Source organism: Rhinoraja longicauda, chromosome 6, assembly GCF_053455715.1.
Source record: "Rhinoraja longicauda isolate Sanriku21f chromosome 6, sRhiLon1.1, whole genome shotgun sequence".
NCBI lineage: Eukaryota > Metazoa > Chordata > Chondrichthyes > Rajiformes > Arhynchobatidae > Rhinoraja > Rhinoraja longicauda.
In genome coordinates this window covers 24,659,212-24,680,747 of record NC_135958.1, presented here as the reverse complement: position 1 = coordinate 24,680,747, position 21,536 = coordinate 24,659,212, and positions in this window count along the sequence as shown.

Sequence of the window (21,536 nt, the reverse complement as noted above, 5' to 3'; positions counted from 1 at the left end):
GACGCACACAATTATTTTTTGCCAGCGTCATCTTTGCATGTTGTAAATCTATGACCCAGCTGACCATTACTAAAAAGAAAAGTTGTTTTGACAGGGAAATGTTCTGATCAGCCTTTTAAAAGCATGGTAAGTGCGTTTTACTCAGGTGAAAACTGACATGAACATTCTCACTGACTGCTGAAATGTATCCAGACTTGGAGGGAACATGCCTGTGGATTAGTACAAGTTCTAGACAGCAACATTACAGGAGACCATTGAGGAAAGATAACCCCTTAAAATTAAATAAACGTGTGTCTTTGTGTTACTCTATTCCCTTGGGTTATCAATCATGAAAATCAATTATGTTTGTGTTTGTGTGTGAACAATTTTGCCTGAATTTTATTAAGATCACAACCTATTTTAATCATTAATAAAAATGTCTTTCATGTTCTTCACATCATAGAGTCATACAACGTGGAAACAGGCCCTTTGGCCCAACTTGCCCATACTGACTAACATGCCCCATCTCCAGCCTGCATCTCAGCTGTGTTCTGTTTAGCTTCCATTTAATGTTGGTCGATGCCCAAACAGTCTTGCAGATAAGGAACAATAGCACTGATTTCAGTAAAATTAAGACTGATATCTCTGCGACAATTTATAGAAAATGCTGATTATTGTCGAGTCCCATGTTCTACACTGGAATCCTGGGTGCTTAGAATTAACAAACCATGCTCTTTTAAAAAAAAACATATTAATTGATTGAACGAATTACCATGGAAACAGACCCTTCAGCATACCAAGTCCATACCAGCCAAGACCAACCTCCCTTCCATTGACTCCATCTACACGTCATGCTGCCTCGGCAAGACCACCAGCTTAATCAAGAATGAGTCTCACCCCAGTCACTCCCTCTTCTCCCCTCTCCCATCAGGCAAGAGGTACAGAAATGTGAAAACACACACTCCAGATTCAGGGACAGTTTCTTCTCAACTAAACTGAACTAAACTAAACTAAACTAAACTGAAGTGAACTACACCAAACTAAACTAAACAAAACTAAACACGCAGAGGAGATTATTTTAACTTGGCATCATGTTTGGCATGGACATTGTGGACTGAAGGGCCTGTTTCTGCGCAGTACAATGTTGTATGTAATTTGTAAGAGAACAGAATTAATGATTACTGAACCAGCAAGTGGAAGGTGCAGAAGCCAACAGTTTCTTCCCAGCAGGTCTTCTCAATGTGCTCATGCACTGTCTGCACCAAGGACAACAGGAGCAGCGTGTCAAATGGAACTGTCACATTGCTGGAGCAGTTGCTGCTTGCTGAGACTGGCTGGTGAGGCACTTTACCCAATCTTTACACCTACCACATCTAATCCACACGGCAGCTGATTTGGGAGAATTAGGGGAGCATGTTTCACACCTCCGATGTTGATTGCACTCCTCTCACTGCATCGGAGAAAAACAAATGTTGAAGTTGTCTTCACTGAATGCATCTCTCCATAGCTTTCATTGCATTAAAGGCCAACTGTTGAAAGCAGAACGTTGTAACCATGTTCTGAGCCAACATGCCTTTCCCAAGCAGTTGGACATAACAGGAATAGAGTGCTCACTTACCTTGCACTAAATGTTATTCCCTTATCCTGTATTTATGCACTGTAAATGGATCGATTGTAATCATACATTGTCTTTCTGCTGACTGGTTAGCATACAACAAAAGCTTTTCACTGTATCTTGGTACACGTGACAATAAACTAAACTTTTTTTTAATATAAAAAAATACTTTATTCCAGAAATAAATATTTACAAAACATTCTCCTTTCAAAACTCCATCTGACATTCCCGGAGGTTGTACATACATTCAATACAGATATTCATTGCCAAATTTATACAAAATTATATAGAATCCCTTCCCTTATTTGGAGGGGCATCTCCATAACACCCTGCCCTCCATGTCCAGCAGCGGAAGGACCCTAGACTGTGGTCCTCCCCCACAGGGCCTTGGCGTTGGCTGCACCAAGCTTCAGTGTGTCCCTCAGCACCTACTCCTGCAGTCTGCAGCGGGCCAGTTGGCAACATTCCCCGACAGACAGCTCATTCCACTGGGAGGTCAACAAAGCTCGGGCAGACCAAAGAGCGTCTTTCACCGAGTTGATGACCTTCCAGCAGCACTCGATGTCAGTCTCTGAATCCGTCCCTGGGAACAGTCCGTAGATCACAATAAACTAAACTGAAACTGAAACTGAAACACTTATACCTTTGGAAGGATATGGGCAAAACGGCAGAAAGTGGGACTAGCTTAGATGGGACATCTTGGTCGGCATGGACGAGTTAGAATGAACGGCCTGTTTTTGTGTTATATGATGCCATGCTTCTATATTTGGGACAGTCTGGGACAGTTTCTTTCCAGCTGTTATCAGGCAACTGAACCATCCTCATAGGGAGCAGTCGTGATCTCCAATCTACCCTTTTGGAGACCCTCGAACTATCTTTAATCGGACTTTACTGGACTTTATCTTGCACAAAACGTTATTCCCTTTATCCTGTATCTGTATACTGTGGCCAGCTTGATTATAATCATGTATAGTCTTTTCGATGACTGAATAGCACGCAACAAAACCGTTTCTCGCTGATCCTTGGTACACGTGACAATGAAAAACTAAATGAAACACAATTATGATGTAGTTGCAGAGACCATTTAAGATATTTCTGTTGTGGTCGGAATTTCCACAGATTGACAGAGACCCTGTACTGGAGTCACAACTGTTTGCTGTATCCAGCACTATTTGCCATTCAGTAACATGACAAGCCATCAAAAGGTTTGGGTCATATCTTTAAATCTTAATGGCATGGCAAACATACAATTTTTATTCTGATAAGATCTGGCTCCTCCATCTGTTCTCCTCCTTATTGTTTCTTCCTCTGCACCAGTGAATATGTAATTATTCTGATGCTCAGAAAAAATGCTTTTTAAGCAGACATTCTTGATTTGTAAATGGAGGCTCTATCACCGTAGGTTTCTAAGGAAGAGCGCTGAGATATGAATAAGAACTGAGAACATAGAATAGTAGAGCACAAGAACAGGCCCTTCAGCCCATAATGTCTATGCTGAACATGATGCCATAAACAAATCGTATCCACCTGCACAGAATCCATTTCCCTCCATTCCTTGCATATCCATGGTGTCTATCCAAATGTCTCCTGAAGCTATTCGTGTCTATGCCAAACATGATGCATAATCTCCCCTGCCTGTTAGTGATCATATCTCTCTATTCCTTCCATATCCACACGGCTGTCTAAAAGCCTATTCAATGCCAGTATTGTATCTGCAGTGCGTTCCAGGCCCCCATCGCACTCTTTGTAAAAAGTATGCCCCATATGTTTCCTTTAGACTTTGCTGCACTCTTATGCCCTCTAGTATATGATTTTTTTTCCATCCTTGGAAAAAAGTTCTCACTGACTCACCTAACTATGCCTCTCATAATTTTATACACTTCTATCAGATTTTCCCCTGACCTCCAGCATTACAGAGAAAACAATGCAAGTCTGTCCAACCTCTCCCTGGTGCTAATATCCCCCTGATCCAGGCATCATTCTAGATGAGGCAGCAGATCCTGAATTTTGCCTCCCACTATAACTCAATATCTTAATTCCACATTGCACCATCAGTATTTGGCTTTGACTTGTTGGCTGGAAACCCTGGAAAGTGGAACCCTCTCAAAGTGCGCTCTACAACTCCAGGTCCTTGTATGAAGTAGAGGACAGTCCAACCAAGCAGCTGAGAAACACTCTGGCAAATGACATGATCAATTCCCTACTCTTCCTGTCTTGTCAAAGCTGCCAAGAGTTGTCACTGCTTCTGAGCATCTCTGGTCCTTCTAACTAATTAAGAAGAGGACAAGGCAGTGTTTTGGATCTGGGCTCACACCCAGAGCTCTCAGCCGTTAATTTGGAGAAATGGGTTCAAGTCTCACCATGGAAGCTGAGAAACTTGTAATTAAATAAATCTGGAATTTAAGAATAAAAGAGCCAGCAACTGCAACCAGGTTGTTGTAAAAACCTGCTGTGTTGACGAACATCTTACAGGGAAAGAAAAGTACTAGCCCTTTCCAACCTGACCAGTATATGCCTCTATGTCCATTAAAGGTGTTGATTCATATCTTTTTACCAGCAATTAAGAGTGGACAAGGGGCGGCACACTGGCACAACGGTAATGTTGATGCCTTACAGCGCCAGAGATCCGGGTTTGACCCTGACCAAGGGGTGCTGGCTGTATGGAGTTTGTACGTTCTCCTTGTGACCATGTGGGTTTCTCCCAGGTGCTCCGGTTTCCTCCCACATTCCGAAGACATACAGGTTTATAGGCTTCTGTAAATTGCCCCTAATGAGTAGGGTAGAACTAGTGTACAGGTGATCGATGCTGTATCTTTAAACAAAATTAAAAGACGTGGACAGATACATGTAGAGGGAAGGTTTAGAGGGACATGGCACAGGCACAGGCAAATGGGACTAGCTCAGTTGGACAATTTGCCTGGCATGGCTGAGTTGGGCTGAAGGCCTTATTTCTATGCAGTACACCTCTGTGAGTCTATGACCTTCAAGACAGCAGCTCTGCAAATATCCTGGTGTCATTAAGTGCTCTTGAATAATAAGTTTTTCCATGACCTTTGAATTTTATCCTGTCGTAAACAGTGGGAACTGCAGCCAAAACACTCGGAGATTGTAATGAAACTTTACACTTTATTTTGCTTTAGATTTTAGAGATACAGTGTAAAATCAGCCTCTTTAGCCTACCGAGTCCGCAACGACCAGTGATCAGCCCACACACTAGCACTACCCTGCACGAACGAACAAAGATTTACAATTTACAGCAACCAATTAACCTACAAATCTGTACGTCCTTTGAATGTGGGAGGAATCCAGAGCTCCCGGAGAAAACCCACGTGGTCACAGGGAGAACGTGCAAACTCCGAACAGACAGGACCCACAGCCACGATCGAACCCTGCTCTCTGGCACTGTAAGGCAGCAACTCTATCATTATGCACCTGTGCCGCCCCCTAATGGCACTGTGCCACACCAAATGGAAACTATACCCAAGATAAACTATTCATTCAAATGTTTTAAGTTTGGTGAGAACCTGCATTTCCTTCATCACGGAAATACATTGCTACATGCCATCAGGAGATTTCAGCACACATGAATCATTTATACCATCTCCTGCTGTGTGCATTTAAAAGGCGCAAGAATACTATTGATCTGAACTGCCAACACTAGTATTTATGTAACACTCCATTCTCCTTACAGATTGATGAGTAAAATGTGAGCTGAGCAGGAAAGGTATTGTTAAGAAGAATGACAGAGTAGGGGAAGGGAGAATAAAATCTCCAAAGCAAGGATCGACAGGTTTCAGTTTTATCTGAGATGATATAAAACACATTAAGGATATATTTTTAGGAGCGCAGCAATGGTTGTTTGAAGAATTTAGGACAATACCAGGCATTTTGAAATTTAGAAATGATGGGCAAAGATCCAAGAAGGATTGTCTTTAAAACTTAACGTCTACATTTCTGACAGGCATCTGTTAGTGTAACGTCCGTATGTTTTCAATGGAGTTTCCATGATAAATTTTAGAACAAGTCGTCAGCACAAGCTATTCATTAAGGATAGAATTAAAACTTATATGCAGGTACAGAGAAGCGGAACGGTTGTGTGAATATAATTTAAAGTTCATAGAGTCAAAGACTCATACAGCTTGGAAACAGGCTCGTCGGCCCAAATTGTTCACGCCGACCAAGATGCTCCCTTTAAGCTAGCCTTATTTGCCTGCATTTGGCCCATTTATATACTAAAACTCGCATTTGTTTGTTTGATTCTGAACTACAACCAAAACGGTACACAATAGCACGGCAATTTTAGGCCCACCTTACTCACCGTCGTCCCTTTGGCGCTAATGGAAGAAGTTTCATTGAAATTGGTGTTATATTTTTTAAGTTATTCACATTTTAAATCTATCTCCTAGGGAGGGAGGGGGGAGGGAGGGTTGGGAAGGGGAGGGAGGGGGCAGGGGGGAGGAGAGGGGGAGAGGAGTGGGAGGGAGAGGGGGTAGAGGGGAGCGGGGTAGAGGGGAGGAGGGGTAGAGGGGAACGGGGGTAGAGGGGAGGGGGGGATAGAGGGGAGCGGGGGTAGAGGGGAGCGGGGGTAGAGGGGAGGGGGGGTAGAGGGGAGCGGGGGAGGAGAGGGTGCTGCACCAATGAAGGAGAGGTTTGGGCCCAACCTGTCCACTTGGTCTAGTATCACTCTAAACTTTCCTGTCTGTGCTGTGTGTCACTAAACTACATTAAATATTTATCTTCTGAAATGAACAGGCAGCAGTTACTTGGCTACTGTGCCGGTGCTAACTCTTTGACGGAGTTCAATATTAATTCCACATCCCTGCTCTCTCTAAATAGACCTTCAAATAATTTTGCTTCATGTATTTACTCAAGCCAATACTCTTTTGATTGTTTAGACTGACGATATTCTGCTGATTCAGCAGGGGTTTTGACAGATAATGAAGTCTGCATTGGCATCGACAACCTTTACGTGAGCACTCTTCCTGCCTTAAGGCATCATTGGAGTTCTGGAAAGCTTGAGGTTTCTAATAATTGGCAAAATCTAACACACTCAGGATCATTCACTAATGTAGATTGGAGGATTTAGTTGTACACAAGACCAAGTGGACCCATTGGGCCCAAACCTCTCCTGCATTGGTACAGTACACACTCCTCCCCCCTCCTCTCTCCTCCCCCTCCTCTCTCCCCCCCTCCCCCTCCTTCCACACCTCCCTCCCCCTTTCCCCCCCACTCCATCCCCCTCAACCCCCCTTATCCTCCCTCCACCCCCCCCCTCCCTCCACCCCCCCCCCTCCCTCCCTAGGAGATAGGTTTAAACGTTAAAATGTGGATAAGTTTAAAAATATAACACCAATTTCAATGAAACTTCTTCCATTAGCAAAGGGATGATGGTGAGTAAGGTGGGCCTAAAATTGTTGCGCTATCGTGTACCGTTTTGGCAGTAGTTCAGGAACAAACAAACAAACGACAGTTTCAGTATATAGATAAGATGCATAAGTATGCCTGGATGGTTGCGTAGAACTTCCCTTTGTATGACATTGGAAGCAGTTCAAAGAGGTTTCATCAGGTTAATCCCTGCAATTAAGAACTCGTATTAGTTTGGAGATCCAATGTAGAAACAGGCCCTTCCATGCCAACCAGCGACCACCCATACACTAGTTCTATCCTGCACACTAGGGACAATTTCCCGAAGCCAATCAACCCTCAAACCAGAGATAGACACAAAAAGCTGGAGAAACTCAGCGGGTCAGACAGCAACTCTGGAGAAAAGGAATAGGTGACTTTTCAGGTCAAGACCCTTCTTCAGACAGTCTTCAGGAGTCTGAAGAAGGGTCTCGACACAAAACATCACCTATTCCTTTTCTCCAGAGATGCTGTCTGACCCACTGAGTTACTCCAACTTTTGTGTCTGTCTTTGGTTTAAACCAGCATTCCTTCCTACACAACCCTCAAACCAGCACGTCTTTGGAGTGTGGGAGGAAACCAGAGCACACAGAAAAGGCCCATGCAGTCACAGGGCCACAAACTCCATACAGAGTGTTCAGGATCAAACCTGGGTCTCTGGCGCTGTAAGGCAGCAACTTTACCGCTGCGCCACCGTGTGCCGCCCTTAATTTCTGTGGAAAAGTTCAGAGGTTCAACATATTTATCGTAATTTAGAGGTAGTCTTAGAGTCGAGGGTCATAGAATCATAGAGTCATACAGAGATACATCACGGAAACAGGACTTTTGACTCATCGAGTCTATGCCGACCAAGAAGTAACCGTTTTTGCGCTAATCCTGTTTTATCCTCTGCACATTCCCATCACTTTCCCTCAGATTCTCACACCAACCTGAACACTTGGGCCAATTTACAATGACAAATTTATCTTCTAACTTTCATAATTATGAGACATGAGAGAAACATAGAAACATAGAAACATAGAAAATAGGTGCAGGAGTAGGCCATTCGGCCCTTCGAGCCTGCACCACCATTCAATATGATCATGGCTGATCATCCAGCTCAGTAACCTGTACCTGCCTTCTCTCCATACCCCCTGATCCCTTTAGCAAAAAGGGCCACATCTAACTCCCTCTTAAATATAGCCAATGAACTGGCCTCAACTACCTTCTGTTGCAGAGAATTCCACAGACTCACCACTCTCTGTGTGAAGAAATGTTTTCTCATCTCGGTCCTAAAAGACTTCCCCCTTATCCTTAAGCTGTGACCCCTGGTTCTGGACTCCCCCAACATCGGGAACAATCTTCCCGCATCTAGCCTCTCCAACCCCTTAAGAATTTTATATGTTTCTATAAGATCCCCCCTCAGTCTTCTAAATTCCAGCGAGTACAAGCCCAGTCTATCCAGTCTTTCCTCATATGAAAGTCCCGCCATCCCAGGGATCAATCTGGTGAACCTTCTCTGTACTCCCTCTAAGGCAAGAACATCTTTCCTCAGGTTAGGAGACCAAATCTGTACACAATACTCCAGGTACGGTCTCACCAAGGCCCTGTACAACTGCAGCAGAACCTCCCTGCTCCTAAACACAAATCCTCTTGCTATGAATGCCAACATACCATTCGCTTTCTTCACTGCCTGCTGCACCTGCATGCTTGCTTTCAATGACTGGTGCACCATGATACCCAGGTCTCATTGCATCTCCCCTTCTCCCAATCGGTCACCATTCAGGTAATACACTGCTTTCCTGTTCTTGCCGCCAAAGTGGATAACCTCACATTTATCCACATTATATTGCATCTGCCATGCATTTGCCCACTCGCCTAATCTATCCAAGTCACTCTGCAGCCTCCTAGCATCCTCCTCGCAGCTAACACTGCCACCCAGCTTCGTGTCATCCGCAAACTTAGAGATGTTGCATTCAATTCCCTCGTCCAAATCATTAATATACACTGTAAATAGCTGGGGTCCCAGCACTGAGCCTTGCGGTACCCCACTAGTCACTGCCTGCCATTCCGAAAAGGACCCGTTTATTCCTACTCTTTGCTTCCTGTCCGCCAACCAATGTTCTACCCACCTCAACACTGAACCCTTCAATACCGTGTGCTTTAAGTTTGTACACCAATCTCCTATGTGGGACCTTGAGAGGAAACAGGAGCACCCAGAAGAAACCCACACATTCACATGTTACATCTGTTTATACCGAATGTAGGCCCAAAGTGTTGGAGCAACTCAGCGGGTCAGGCTGCACCTCTGGAGAAAAGGAATAGGTGACATTTCTGGTCAGAATCCTTCTTCAGACTGAAATGAGAGGAGAGTGAACTGGAGGTAGGAAAATGCAAGAACAAATCAGGGCCGGCACAGATACCAAGGATGGGTAGAGCCCATAATGGTCCATTGTTGGCTGGGAAAGAGGTGATAATGAAGGGTTATGTTGGTGTTCCGGGTGGAGACCTTTAGTCCTGATGCAGAAACGTCAACAGGCACCTTTTGCCTCCTCAGATGCTGCTTGGCTTGTTGAGTTCTTCCAGTGTTCTACTTTTTTGTTCCAGATTCCAAAATCTACAGTCTCTTTTGTCCTCCTTCTACACCAAAAGTGTCTGTTTAAATGCCTCAAGCACCATATCTTAAAAAGAATGCAATGTTCCTGAGCACCCACAAAGTGATGGAGGAACTCAGCAGCTCAGGCAGCATCTGTAAAGGGAACAGATAGACAACATTTCGGGTCAGGACTCTTCTTCAGATTGACATCAGTCTGGATGCGCTTGAGCTTCTACAGCATAGAAGAAGGCCCTTCAGCCCATCAAATCCATGCCGATCATCGATCGCCCATTCACACCAGTTCTATGTTATCCCACTTTCGCATCCACTCTCTACACACTAGGGGAGATTCTACAGAGGCAAATTAATGAAGGGTTATGTTGGCGTTTCGGGCTGAGACCTTTAGTCCTGATGCAGAGACAAACCCGCCGTCTTTGTGATATGGGAGGAAACCGGAGCGCCCATGCAAACTCCACATAGAAAGCACCTGAGGTCAGGATCGTACAGGGCTCCCTGGCGATGTAAGGCAGCATCTCTACCGCTGCGCCACTGTGACTCCCTTATCTTGCACCTTGTATTTACAAAACCAACCTTAGCCACACTATGAACAACTGCAACAGCAGAGAACGAAAGAAAGAAAACTCCCTTTTTAGCAAACGGGAAAGACAAGGAAATCATTTTAACCTCTTTTCCCCTGACTCCATTCACATTACTCTAATATCTCATTGAATATTTTTGACAGTTGTTGTGCCCCGAGGAGTAATTGTTTCAAAGATTAAGCGACATTCAATATTGAGGTAGAATGCTCCTTTTAATTCAGGATACAAGGTCATTTACCGCCACCAGCTAGCATGTACTAGATATTATGCCAAAAACATTTATCACAAAACATAGTTTTCATTATTCCGCCTCACTTCATTAGTTTGAACTTTTAGCTTAAACCTTCTCAGATCCCATGGGTTCCTGCAAGTACATTTATATGCACTTCAGATTATCGTTATTGACCTCTCTATAACCTTTAAGTTATCACTGAAAGATCCCTTCTGATTGTATGCCGGAGTACAATTATTCCCAAAGGATGCTTTCCCATTGATTATATTGGTCAGGTTTTGTTTTACTGTTTTTAAAAAAATATTATAGGGGATCATTCTAAGGTCCTATAATGAAGATCCAGGATTCAGGATTGCAAAGATATGACACAAAACGCTGGAGTAACTCAGCGGGACAGGCAGCATCACTGGATAGAAGGAATGGGTGATGTTTCGGGTTGAGACCCTTCTTCAGACTTTTGAACTTCACCCGCTCCTTCGATCCAGAGATGTTGCCTGTCCTGCTGAGTTACTCTGACATTTTATGTCTATCTTCGGTGTAAGCCAGCATGTGCAGTTCCTTCCTACACATTTAGGATGGCAATGTTTCTTTAACTTTGTGTGGCACGGTGGCGCAACTGGTGGAGCTGTTACCTCACAGCGTGAGAGACCTGGGATCGATCCTGACCTCGGGTGCTGCCTGTGTGGATTTTGCATGTTCTCCCTGTGGCCGCGTGGGCTTCCTCCGGGTGCTCCGGTTTCCACCCACATCCCAAAAATGTGCAGATTTGCAGGTTAATCGGCCTCTGTATAATTTGCCCCTGGGACAACATGAAACTACTGTGAACGGATGATCGATGGTAAACTAAACTAATCTAAAGAGAACCATTTGCATTTACACAGAACCTTTTATATCCAGAGGGCGCTAACATCCAATGAAGTATTTTTGAAGTATGGTCATTATTGCAATGTAGGAAACATAGCAGATAATTTATCCAAACAAGGTTTCATCGATAAAGTTACAATGACTCGATAACCCTTCCTTTCTTCTTTGCTGGTGTACTCAATTAGATATACAGTGCATTCAGAAAGTATTCAGACCCCTTCACTTTTTCCACATTTTGCTACGTTGCAGCCTTATATTAAAATGGATTAAATTCATTTTTTTTAATCATCACTCTACACACAATACCCCATAATAAAAAAGCAAAAGCATGTGTTTAGAAATTTTTGCAAAGTAATTAAAAAGAAATAACTGAAATATCACATTTACATAAGTATTCAGACCCTTTACTCAGTACTTTGTTGAAGCACCTTTGGCAGTGATTACAGCCTCAAGCCTTCTTGGGTATGACGCTACAAGCTTGGCACATCTGTATTTGGGTAAATTCTCACATTCTTCTCCGCAGATCCTCTCAAGCTCTGTCAGGTTGCACAGCTATTTTCAGGTCCCTCCAGAGATGTTCGATGCACAGCTATTTTCAGGTCCCTCCAGAGATGTTCGATTGGGTTCAAGTCTGGGCTCTGGCTGGGCCACTCAAGGACATTCACAGACTTGTCACGAAGCCACTCCTGCGTTGACTTGGCTGTGTGCTTAGGGTCATTGTCCCGTTGGAAGGTAAACCTCTGCCCCAGTCTGAGGTCCAGAACGCTCTGGAGCAGGTTTTCATCAAGGATCTCTCTGTACTTTGCTCTGTTCATCTTTTCCTCGATCCTGACTAGTCTCCCAGTTCCTGCCACTGAAAAACATCCCTACAGCATGATGCTGCCACCACCATGCTTCACCGTAGGTATGGTATTGGCCAAGTGATGAGCGGTGCCTCTTGGCATTCAGGCCAAAGTGTTAAATCTTGGTTTCATCAGACCAGAGAATCTTGTTTCTCATGGTCTGAGAGTCCCTTAGGTGCCTTTTGGCAAACTCCAAGCAGGCTGTCATGTGCCTTTTACTGAGGAGTGGCTTCCGTCTGACCACTCTACCATAAAGGTCTGATTGGTGGAGTGCTGCAGATATAGCTGTCCTTCTGGAAGGTTCTCCCAACTTCACAGAGGAACTCTGGACCACTGTCAGAGTGACCATTGGGTTCTTGGTCACCTCCTGGACCAAGGGCCTTCTCCCCTGATTGCTCAGTTTGGCCGGGCGGCCAGCTCTATGAAGAGTCCTGGTGGGACCTGCAATGCTGCAGAAATTGTTTTTATACCCTTCCCCAGATCTGTGTCGCGACACAATCCTGTCTCGGAGGTCTACGGACAATTCCTTCATCTTCATGGCTTGGTTTTTGCTCTAACATGCACTGTCAACCGTGGGACTTTATATTGACAGGTGTGTGTCTCTCCAAATCATGTCCAATCAATTTAATTTACCACTGGTGGACTCCAATCAAGTTGTAGAAGCATCTCAAGGATAATCAATGGAAACAGGATGAATATAAGCTCAGTTTTCAGTGTCATAGCAAAGGGTCTGAATACTTATGTAAATGTGATATTTCAGTTATTTCTTTTTAATTACTTTGCAAAAATTTCTAAACACCCATTTTCACTTTTTTATTGTGTATTATGGGGTATTGTGTGTAGATTGATGATTAAAAACAATGAATGTAATCCATTTTAAAATAAGGCTGTAATGTAGCAAATGTGGAAAAGGTGAAGGGGTCTGAATACTTTCTGAATGCACTGTAGTTCGCCAGGGATGGTGGTGAAGGCAGATACGACTCTGGCATTTAAGAAACATTTAGATAGACTCATGGATTAAGTAGGTGAATGGAGGAATATGGATCATGTGCAGGAAGAGGTGTTTAGTTTATCGTGGCATTATGTTTCACACGGTCATTCAGAAAGCTGAAGGCTCCGTTCCTGTGTTCAACTGTACTACATTGTATGTTCTATCTTCTATGTTCTCTGTTCAACAACAGACTGGTCCCATCAAGATGCAGTAGAGAATGCCACAGGAGATCCTTCTTCCCTGTGGCTATCAAACTGTACAACTCCTCCCCCATCTGTCGTGGGGTAGACTGACTCCCCCACCCTCCCATCCCCAATCTTTGTACATCCCCAATCCTTTCCACTCATCACTTTAATTTCATGTTTCATGTATTTTGTGTTTTATGACTGTTGGCAGATCAATTTCCCTCCTGGGATAAATAAAGTTCTATCGTATCGTATGTTCTATGTTCTATATTTAGACTTTAGACTTTACATTTTAGAGACACAGCATGGAAACATGCCCTTCGGCACATCGAGTCTGCATTGACCAATGATCATCCTGTACATGAGCACCATCGTACACACTAGGGCCAATTTACCATTTTACAGGCCAATTAACCTACAAACCTGTATGCCTTTGGAGTGTGGGAGGAAACCAGCACACCCAGGGAAGACACCATGTGCTGAAGGCCCTGTTTCCGTGCCGTATCTCTAAAGTCTAAAATACATGGAACATTGAACATAGAACAAAAGACACAGGGAGAATATAGACTCCGTACAGACAGCATCCATAGTCAGGATCGAACCCGGGTCTCTTGCGCTGTGAGGCAGCAATTCTACCACAGTGCCTTTGTGCCACCGTAGAACATGTTCTATGTTCCACATCTTACGATCTATCAGTGTTGGATTCATGTCCATAACCATGCCTGCAGCTCCTTTCCTGAGAAATATAAATCTGAGACCTTTCAAACTGCAACTAAGAATTTTATTGTTCTGCTTTGGTACATGTGACAATTAAATATATATATATATATATATATATATATATATATTCTTTTATACCCTTGGCTCTCTTGATTCTTGACTTGCCAAGTGGATTTGAAAGACTAGCTACGGTAATGATAATTAATTTAATTTACTTTTTATGAGAGTATGCTATGTTGTAATTTGATGACATTTCTCTGTGGTACATTAATGATACATTATTTATACTGGGACTATCACATTTTAAGAAACATTTAGACAGGTACATGGATAGGACAGGTTCAGAGGGATTATGGACCAAACACAGGCAGGTGGGACTAGTGTAGATGGGGCATGTTGGTCAGCGTGGACAAGTTGGGACGAAGGGCCTGTTTCCACTGTATGACTATGAAACTCTATGTCTCTATGGTTAAGCAGCATTTAGACAGAAATTCTTACCGACAAGGAGAGAAGGATTTGCTCCAAGTGCAAGCAAATGAGATTAGTAGAGATAGGCAAAACAGTTGGCATTGACATAATATGTCAAAGGGCCTGGTTTTATGTATAACCTATGAAGAAGGATCCTGACCCGAAACATCATCTGTCCATTTCCTCCCGCAGATGCTGGCTGGACCCATTGTGTTCCTCCATCACTTTGTGTTTTGCTCAAGATTCCAATATCTGCAATTCTGTGTGCGACAACAATTATAAGACAATCAGACAGGTACATGGATGGGAAGGTTCAGAGGGATATAGACCAAACGCAGGCAAGTGGGACTTGTGTAGATAGAGCATGTTGGTTGGCGTGGGCAATTTATGCCAAAGGGCCTGTTTTCACACTGTATGACTATGATCTGGGCCTACCCTTTACCGGAATATAGAAACTAGGAACTGCAGACGCTGGTTAATACACAGGAGGACACAAAGTGCTGGAGTAACTCAGCAAATCAGACAGCATCCCTGGAGAACATGGATAGGAATGGTGTCTGAAGAATGGCCTCCACCTGAAAAGTTACCTATCCAATATCTCCAGAGATGTCTTAAGAAGGTGTTCTGAATCGAAACGTCACCTATTTTTTTTTCCAGAGATGCTGCCTGACCCGCTGAGTTACTCCGGCATTTTGTGTCCTTTTGTGTTTTACCCTTTACTAGAATCTCATTTAGTATGAGATGTTTAAAGATGCCGGAAGGACAAAAGGTCCAAGGTAAACGATGTCTTTGTCCATTCAGGACACTTAAAGCTGCAGGAACAGAGATATTTATACTGAATGGAAGACTAATTGATTCCACCATTTTCACGCTCAGGGGAGCTTATCTTCTTCCTCGTCTTAGACCTTCCTGTTCTCCTGCAGTGAACACAGATGTTACTTAGTTGTAAACACATGGTTAGGAAGCGGTATTGAGAATTGCATGGCCAGAAAGAGAAAGCTTAATGCATCTCCCAGCGTGATAATGAACTGCACAGACTGCTAATGTTCAAGGGTTTTATTCTTGATTTGTGCTAATAACCTGAATTTAAGATCGTCTTCATTTGAATGATAAGGGAGGCACAGTGACACAGCGGTAGAGTTGCTGCCTTTTGGATCCAGAGACCCAGGTTCAATCCTGACTATGGGTGCTGTTGGTAGGGAGCTTTATCGTTCTCCTCAGGACCACGTGGGTTTTCTCCGGGTGCTCCCATTTCCTCTCACACTCCAAAGATGTACAGGTTTGTATGCCAATTGCCTTCTGTATGTAAATTGTTCCTAGTGGGTAGGATAATATTAGTGTGCGGGATGATAGCAGGTCGACATGGACTCAGTGGGCCAGAGGGCCTGCTGCCATGCTGTATCTCCAAAGACTAAAGTCCATAGCTCAAATGTACAGGTATAGTTACCATTGCTGTTCTATAACCTCTGCTGTTAGCAGAAATTATCAGGTTTAGACACAAAATGCTGGAATAACTCAATGGGTCAGGAGCATCTCGAATGCGGGAGTATGTTAGCTGGTCAGCTGCAGTAACTAAACGGGTCAGGCAGCATCTACCCTCTCCCCTGACTATCAGTTTGATGAAGGGTCTTGACCAGAAACATCACCTATTCCTTTTCTCCAGCGATGCTGCCTGACCCGCTGAGCTACTCCAGCATTTGATGTCTATCTTAGGAAGAAACTGTCTCTGAATCTGGAGGTATGCGTTTTCAAACTTCTGTACCTCTTGCTTGATGGGAGTGGGCATAAGAGGGATGAGACTGGTCTTTCATTCACGGTTTGCTTTTAATAACTCATTCATACCTCTGTATGTCTACAAGTAACTTGAAGCAACCTAACGACTTTCAGTATAATCAATGGATGGGGAATTGGTTGCAGAGGGCAAGGCCCCAGTGCCAAGGGTAAGGCACCACGAGGGGATTTTGAAAACAGTCTCTTTATTGATGTTGGTCCACTCATTCAAAACAAATTAAGGCAATTGTTTGAAATAATCGTCTCCATTTCTAAACTGCCTTTGATCATCCTTCAGACTGTCCCTGTGAGTAATTAGTTTGAAAGGGATTAATTAAAAGCACTTTTGCAATGCACATAATGATTTTCTTTTAATTAATTTAATCTGCTGAAATGTAGTAATCGAGAGGAGCAAACCCAACACAAATAAAGTTAGAAACATAGAAACATAGAAAATATGTGCAGGAGGAGGCCATTTGGCCCTTCGAGCCAGCACCGCCATTCACCGCCATTCATTGTGATCATGGCTGATCATCCACAATCTGTAACCCATGCTTGCCTTCTCCCCATATCCCTTGATTCCACTAGCCCCTAGAGCTCTATCTAAAGGGCCTGTCCCACTTAGGCGACTTTTTAGGCAACAGCCTGCGACTGCCAAAGTCGTAGCAGATCGCCAAACTTTTCTTTTACCCGACGACAATGACCACGATAATGCTGAGTCAGGTCGAGATTACAGCGTCTTCGGAAACATTGCGAAATTCCCACGCTGTCAATGCTTCTCCGGCGTCCTAATTTTCACTGAAGTCACTGACAAGTCGGTAAGTACTTGAGAGTTTTGAACTATAACATCTTGTATGGGTTACTTAAAAACCAAGCATCACTGTAACAAGGCATAAACTGGATTTACTTCCAGTTTGCTAATAGCTGTATTTAAAAAAATAATTTTAAAAGTGGCTAAGTGGATTTTTGTGAAAAGTGTGTGGGCATTCTTTGAAAAAGTACGGGAGATGCCCGCAACAAGCCAGCTGTTGCCGAGAAATTTCACTCCGGATGATTTCTCAGCGACGCGCTGAGATCCACTACGATTCTTGGAAGACTCCTCACGATCATGCCCGCGACACCCGGCGAACTGTCGGCGACAGCCTAGTCACCGGCAGTCGCCTTAAAATCGCCTAAAGTGTGACAGGCCCTTAACTCTCTTTTAAATTCTTTAAGCTAACATCCTTAAAGATCCTTAAGGAATGGATAAGTTGTTCTTCTATTCTCAACAGCAACACACTTGAATGGTTCAGGAACAGCTCCATCCATAACCGCAAGAAACCGCAAGAATGGACGCAGCCCAGACCATCTCACGAACCAACCTCCCTTCCATTGATTCCATCTACACTTCATTCTGCCCCGGCAAGGCCAACAGCATAATCAAGGATGAGTTTCACCCCCGCTCACCTCCTCATCTCTTCTCTCTCATCAGGCAAGAGTTACAGAAGTGTGAAAACACACACCTCCAAATTCAGGGACAGTTTCTCTTCTCAGCTGTCATCAGGCAACTGAACCATTCTATCGGCCACTAGAGAGAGAGTGGTCCTGAGCTGCTATCCACCTCATTGGAGACCCTCGAACTATCTTTACAGACTTTACTGGACTTTATCTTACACTAAACGTTATTCCCTTTATCCTGTATCTGTACCCTGTTGACAGCTTGAATATAATTATGTATAGCCTTTTTCCCTGACCGGTAACCACGCAGCAAAATCTCTGTAACTTGAACACATGACAATAAACTAAACTAAACAGCAACTGCATTGGCCGTAGTCTAATTAAAAACAGTACGCTAAGTTTCATCCTACCCAACTGTCACACTTTTCTCTGTCCAATAGTCCCCTAAATTTCAACCCTCAGGGTGTTGAAATGCAGTGCAGAGCAAACAAAGCAATATTTGAACTGAAAACACTGCTGTAGTGCGGGAAATGTGGTTGTCATTTTATGCATAGTAAGCTCCTGCCATCATCCTCTGCTCCACAAACAACCTCTCAGTGTCACGGGTACCTTGTTCCCTTGCAAACAGATGGCTGTGGAAGCCATCACTGATAGATTTTTGATTAGTAAGAGTGTCAAAGGTTATGGAGAAGGCAAGAGAATGGGTTTAGAGGGAAAGATAGATCAGCCATGATTGAATGGCGGAGTAGACTCGATGGGCCAAATGGCCAAATTCTGCTCCTATGACTTATGAACTTATGACTTATACTTAGTACAGTTATGTATGATAGAAATAAAACCCCACTCTCAATTCTTGCAACACCACAGAAATATAATGCCAACAGAGAAATAATAAGGGAGAATTTCTTGTCAGAAAGAGGGAGGAAGGGATTTATATCAAAGGGGTTGATTTTGATGTGTTGGAAGTTTTACAATATAACAACGCTGTAGGTCATGTCTACTATTCAAAATGTGCCAGACCTCTCAGTGTATCACTTTTATGACATGGTGTAACAGCTAATAAGGTTGGCATGTATTGCATTGCCTCCCTCAAGCAAAAATCTGAATTAAAGCTATTATTCTACAACTTCCCTGCCTTTCTGCAAGGCTTCCAACATCCAAGGACAATAGACAATAGACAATAGACAATAGGTGCAGGAGTAGGCCATTCAGCCCTTCGAGCCAGCACCGCCATTCAATGCGATCATGGGTGATCACTCTCAATCAGTACCCCGTTCCTGCCTTCTCCCCATACCCCCTCACTCCGCTATCCTTAAGAGCTCTATCCAGCTCTCTCTTGAAAGCATCCAACGAACTGGCCTCCACTGCCTTCTGAGGCAGAGAATTCCACACCTTCACCACCCTCTGACTGAAAAAGTTCTTCCTCATCTCCGTTCTAAATGGCCTACCCCTTATTCTCAAACTGTGGCCCCTTGTTCTGGACTCCCCCAACATTGGGAACATGTTATCTGCCTCTAATGTGTCCAATCCCCTAATTATCTTATATGTTTCAATAAGATCCCCCCTCATCCTTCTAAATTCCAGTGTATACAAGCCCAATCGCTCCAGCCTTTCAACATACGACAGTCCCGCCATTCCGGGAATTAACCTAGTGAACCTACGCTGCACGCCCTCCATAGCAAGGAAGAGGTTACAACATTCTCACAGCACAATGAAGATAGGCACAAAGTGCTGGAGTGACTCAGCAGGTCAGGCTGCGTCTCTGGAGAAAAAGGATGGGTGACGTTTCTGGTCGGGACCCTTCTTCAAATCATTTGGGTCCCAACATGAAACATCACCCATCCTTCTTTTCCAGAGATGTCGCCTGATACGTTGTCTATTTTTGGTATAAACTAGTATCTGGGGTTCCTTTCTCATCATAAGATATGTGTTGGTTAAACCCAAGTGATAGGAATTTCTGATGATGTGACCTTTAACTTTCAGCAGCTGAATCAACTGACAAAATGCATAGTTCAATATAACATTTGGCTAAGATTTGTTAAGTTTTCAAGGCACTGGAGAAGTTTTTAGTTTAGTTTAGAGATACAACATACAAACAGTCTTTTCATCCCACCTAGTCCACGCTGACCATCGATCACCCATTCACACCAGTCTATCTTATCCCACTTTTTTATCTACCTCCCTACGCATTAGGGTCCAATTTTGCAGAGGCCAATTAACCTACAAACCCGCACGTGTTTGGGATGTGGGAGGAAACCAGAGCACCCAGAGGAAACCCACGCGGCCATAGGGAAAATGTCCAAACTCTACACTGACAGCACCCAATGTCAGGTTCGAACTCGGGTCTCCGACATTATGAGGCAGCAGGTCTACCAGGTGTGCCACGGTGCATGCTGTTCCAGTAGAGGATCTATTATACCCATGAATACTATGATCTGACTGGATATAGGAATATGAATAGGAATACTTTATTGTCACATGTAACTAGGCAGAGATTCTTTGCTTGCATACACAGTGTATACAAATAGCAGCCACTTATGGCGCTGACAGTTACAAAGCACGCCGGCTCCTCCTTTTGTCCCCCCCTCCCCCCCCCACAGTGGTTCCCCCATGCTGGGTCCCCATTATCCTTTGTTCCTCCCCCCATTGTCCAATGTTCTCCCCCCACCTCCCTCACGACGGTCCCCCCACGCCGGGTCCTCCATTGTTTTTCCTCTCCCCCCCCTCACGATGGTCCTCCATGCTCTCATCGACCATCAACCACGGGTCGACCTGCAAGGCATGGCCGCCGCCGCCAGGCTTCACCACCGCCAAGGCCCCATCGTCGCATGGTTTCACTGCTGCCGCCACCAAGGCCTCACCGCTGTCGACGAGGCCCCACTTCACACTTCTGTGGTGCCGACCCGGGCCCCGGCCGTAGGCTCCTTCAGCCACTTCACCGAATGTCGGTCTCTGGCGTTGTGAGGCAGCAGGTCTACCAGGTGCGCCACGGTGCATGCTGTTCCAGAAGAGGGTCTATTACACCCATGAATACTATGATCTTACTGGATCTCATGCAGACCAAGCTCGTCATCATATCTCTTTACACAATAAACAGAAAATAAATAAATCATTGAACAATTGAGAAGGTAAAACATAAAATGCATCGCTCACTCCAAGCCTTCCTGAACTCGATTACAGTAATAATCCCTATGACTCATTCACTCTTCAGATCCCCTTGTTAGGGGTGGGAAAGGGCACAGTGGTGCAGCAGTAGAGTTGCCGCTTTACAGTGCCGGAGATGCGGGTTCGATCCTGACCACGGGTGCTGTCTGTACAGAGTTTGTACGTTCTCCCTGTGACTGCATGGGTTTTCTCTGGGTGCTCCAGGTTCCCTCCACACTCCAAAGACATGCAGGTTTGTCGGTCAATTGGCCTCTGTAAACTTTAAATTGATCCTAGTGAGTAGGATAGTGCTAGTGTACGGGGTGATCGTTGATCGGCTCGGACTCGATGGGCTGAGGGGCTGTTTCCACACTGTATCTCTAAAGACTAAGGTCTAAAGTAATGTAAGGTGTTGTCAATGTAGCTGAGGGCATGGGCTATTGAGCAGCTCTTCAAGGGGATTGCGCTGTGTTGATCAATGGTGAATGAAGCCTTAAGGTGAGAGGAGCCTGTAAGTCATTGCCTTGTGTTCGGTCCTTCTCAATATCACTAATATCATCGTCTTACACAATAAATAGAAGGGTGTATTGTTCATGGATTGTTCCCAATGAATTGTCTTCCTGATGTGTCAGTACCGATCTCATGAAGATTTATTTATTCTGATCGTGTACAAAATCATGAGAGGAATAGATCGGTTAAACGCACAGAGTCT